Below are 4,666 nucleotides of genomic sequence, written 5' to 3' on the forward strand. Positions count from 1 at the left end.
ATTTATTGGGTATGATAAATTTTCTTTGCAGTACTAATACTTGGGGTACTTAGCACTAAAATTATACTATATGTCTGTATGTTCTTAGTTGCCTAGTTGTTTCTTTTTCTGCCTTACCTGCTAGAATGTAAGCTCCTCCGTAAAGAGGGCAAGGACCTTGTTATATTCACTTCAGTATCTTGAGCAGCTCAACGGGGCCTCCCCAATCACAGGCACCAACAAATAGTGGCAGGAGAGACAGAAGATCAACAGTGAGGCCTAACAGACTCAGGTGTGAGCCTTCTCGAAACATTCAAGGAGTGCATCCCCTCCATGGGAGGCCATGACCGTCAGATGGGGCAAGAACCTAAAGAGGGCTTTCGAAACCAGTATTGTCATAGCGAGCCCTGGTCTGGGGCCCTTTAAAGACAATCTCTGGAGATCTCACCTGCAGTTGTATGAAGAAGACATAAGAATGTTCTATATCCGCTCATTCTTTACCCTTTCTCTTAATAAAGATAAACATAGTGCTAGTGTTTTTCCTGTGTTCCTCCCCACTCTCAGAAATATTTCTAATGTCCAGATTGAGTATTTCTTAAGGGTAGAGAAAATCTATATTCGTTTTGAAAAACAGCCATCTGTGCAGCCTGGGAGAAACCCTAAAGGACTCATGAATGGAAAGGGATCTCCGGATTGAAAATCAGTTCTCATTTAATGTCTTCTCTGGCTATTTGCTCTGGCAGTTGAATGGGGTCAGGGTTTCATCTTATGTAATATGATGGGACAATTCAACTTTCAATGAGTGCAGCAAATTTCCCTAGAGCTACATAGGACAGAGCTAAGTGGTTACATAAACACATATGGAAACTTCAAGACTTTAAAGAGAGGCTAAATATTCTGAGGGACCTGTCAGCCCCAAGGGAAATTCACAGCAGGGTCAATAAGCAGAGCTCTTTTCCAAGTGACACGTGGGGCTCATACAGGTTTACGACTGTGATGAGGGAGGGGCAGATGACTTCAGGTACACATTTTTTGTGACTCACTCTGAGAAGAAATTAAGCAACACTTTTGATCTCAGGATATCAGGAGAAAGAGAAAGCAATACAGCCATAAATGATCACAGGCCATCATATTGGGGTCAGAACAAGGTAGCCAGTGGGAATCCAGCAGGAAACTGACACTCAGAAGGACTGACTGGAAGGATTTAATGAAGGGACTAGTTACAGAGGTGTGAATAGGTTAAGGAAACCCAACAAGGGAGAGTCAGACAAGGGACTAAAGCAGCAGGAAGTTTATGCTACTTATAGCCTGAGGAGAGCAAAGGGTAGAAGTGGTGTTATGCCGACCTAGCAAGCTCTGTGGTTCTGGGAGAGGAGCTGGAGCTGTAGGCAGACAGGGTAAGAACAGAAGAAAACTGGGGCAAGCAGTGGGTGGTGATAAGTACCCCAGTCTGTCCTCACTCAGCAAACACCTGCTGGTGGCTTTTGCTGGCTAAAGCCCACAGGAAGACAGGGGCTAGGAAGTCTGTAAAGGCAAAACATAGAGGTGAGCTTCCTGGGTGTGGAACAAGTCAGAGAAGGGCCGAGAAAGTGTGCGTGAGTTGGAGAAGGCTTGTGGACAAGAGTTAGCCCAGGTATCTCGACAACCCCCATTACAAGTCAACCGCCAGCCATGGTAATCATTTGTTGGATGTGTGAGGCACAGTCTTTTGTTCACGAAATACTTGCAACTTACCATGAAAATAGTCTGGAGGAAGCTTCAGGGCCTCTCACCTGCACAGACATCTTTCAAGGTCCTTGGGGAATCTTCCAAAACTTTTGGAAGATTTGTAGTTGTAAGATAAATTGACCTTCATTAAGATTCATTAAGATTAGTATCTCCTTGTGGAGAAAGAGGAACCCTCCTACACTGTTGGTGGGAATGCAAGGTGCAACTACTCTGGAAAACAGCATGGAGGTTCCTTAAAAAGTTGAAAATAGAGCTACCCTATGACCCAGCAATTGCACTACTAGGTATTTACCCTAAAGATGCAAATGCAGTGATCTGAAGGGGCACATGCACCCCAATGTTTATAGCAGCAACGTCCACAATAGCCAAACTATGGAAAGAGCCTAGATGTCCATCAACGGATGGATGGATAAAGAAGATGTGGTATATATACACAATGGAATACTATGCAGCCATCAAAATAAATGAAATCTTGCCATTTGCAACCGTGTGGATGGAACTAGAGGGTATTACGCTTAGTGAAATAAGTCAATCAGAGAAAGACAATTATCATATGATCACACTGATATGAGGAAATTGAGAAACAAGACAGAGGATCATAGGGGAAGGGAGGGAAAAATGAAATAAGATGAAACCAGAGAGGGAGACAACCATAAGAGACTCTTAATCTCAGGAAACAAACTGAGGGTTGCTGGAGGGGAGAGGGGTGAGAGGGATAGGGTGGCTGGGTGATGGACATTAGGGAGAGTATGTGCTATGGTGAATGCTGTGAATTGTGTAAGACTGATGAATCACAGACCTGTACCCCTGAAACCAATAACACATTATGTTAATAATAATAATAATAAAAGATCAGTGTATCTTTCCATTCCAACTTCCTTACCATCACATTTCCCTTCTTATCAAGCGGCACTGAGTCATTGGTGGGAATTTTTTGGATCTGGCTAACAAGAAGCTGAGTTGGGGGTCACACTTAATTTGGATTCAGTGGGATATTTGGGGGTGGCTTACAATCATCCCAGCATAGGAATGCCTCCCAGGAATGCTCCTTCTATCTACTGTGGGATCGATGGTGAAACAAAGGAATCTTACATGATTCGACACTGACCTGTAGCATATCATACTGCATATGTGGCTGTGGCGGGAGAAACGTGAGTTGACAGAAACAGAGCTGGAAACGAGTCTCTGGAAAATTCTTCCAGTCATCGTATGTGTAAAACTGTAAGGGGAGTATTGAATTCTCAGCGATGCCTAGACACGACGGAAGGAGCAAGATTAGACTGTGTAATTCATTACATTCAATTGTAACAGCATCATACTTTCCTCCTCTTTTTTTTTTATGGGAATTGTGTGAAACAGAACAGTAAAATTTTGTGCCTGTGGGGCATAAAACAATATCAGTACTGCTTACACGCAAGCTATTACAAATCTTATGTATTTACATACATTTTGTAAGCCACATAGGTAAAAACTAGAAAAAAATACATGTAAATATATTCTAAAATATGTGTTAATAGCTAATATTTATAGAGCACCTTGCATGCATCTGGTACTGTGCTGAGCATTTACAGACGATTCATTTAGTCTTTACAACAACAACTTTTTGAGGCAGGCATCCCTCATCTTTTCTGACTATTATTTCCAAAATTCTAAACCCATTGTGGAGACCAAACTTTGAGGTGAGAGATGACTACTTCCCTGGGGAGCAGAATTCAAGAAGGACTTTGCTTAGAATCAAGCCCACACGGACTGGAGCAGAACTCAGTGGCTGGGCCCCAAGCTGCTGCCATGATGTGCCAAGGGGCAGCGAGGCCAAAGCACAGGATGGAAATAGCTGTGTGCATGGCAGGGTGGGGGAACGCTTGGCTTGGGACATGAGCACTTCAACAGAAATTAATAGAATGCCTAAGCAGGGTGGAGGCTTAACCATGATTAAGTTAATGTATAGAAATTAAAATTTGGGGGGCCCTCTGAGTTTGAGGACTCATATTTGTATCTGTGATCCAAGTGTGACTCTGTGAAAGTTGAATCAAAGGAATTACATGCCTTAGCTCCACCGTTCTTCAAAATCTGGGTTAACCAACAGAAGGACTATTGGCTCTGGAGCTCGAAATAACAGGCTTTAAATCCCAGTTCTGCTATTTATTAGCTAAGTAAAGCCCCTGAAAAATTGATAAAAATATCCCTGAGTCTCAGTTTCCAAAACTGTAAAATGGGTATTGTTGTGGGAATTAATGTAGGACAGTCTATCTGAAACTTCTAGCCTGTTATCACACAACTGACACTTAATATGAAAATGAATATGGATGAACCTTGAGGACATTATGCTAAGTGAAATAAGCCAATCATAAAAACCAGACACTGCATGATTCCACTTATATGATATAGCTAAAGTAGTCAAATTCATAGAGAGAGAAAGTAGCAGTGGTTACCAGGGTCTGGGAGGAGGGAAAAAGGGGAGCTGTTTAATGGGTACAGAGTTTCCGTTTTACAAGACAAAAAAGTTCTGGAGGTTTGTTTCACAACAATGTGAACGTGCTTGAACTTGTACATTTTCAAAGGAAAATCAAATCTGAACACATCTTTTGGAAGAAAGAGTTGCAGAATCACCAATTACATAGTCCTGTTCCAAAACCACCTAGCTAATATGTCCTATGAACAAACCCAGCTATAATTTAAAAAAATTTTCAACTTGTCCAACACATTGCCCCTGCTTTCTGGAAACTGGAAACCAAGCAGGTAACATGCATCGTTCTGTGTGCCCACACCCTGCTGAATATGAAATTGGTATGAAAGCTCTCTCTGTTTACAGAGGCTTCGTTGGCTTTGAGGCAGATAGATCTACTTGAATTAGAGCGTAATTCTGCTCACCTCGGTACTTGTAACGCTCTCACTGAAACTGGTGAGAAAGAAAAACAATAGTCCATTTAATTAAATTATGCTAAAGCCTGAATTCAAT

Source organism: Enhydra lutris, unplaced genomic scaffold (genome assembly GCF_002288905.1).
Source record: "Enhydra lutris kenyoni isolate GAN:26980312 unplaced genomic scaffold, ASM228890v2 scaffoldscaffold2, whole genome shotgun sequence".
NCBI lineage: Eukaryota > Metazoa > Chordata > Mammalia > Carnivora > Mustelidae > Enhydra > Enhydra lutris.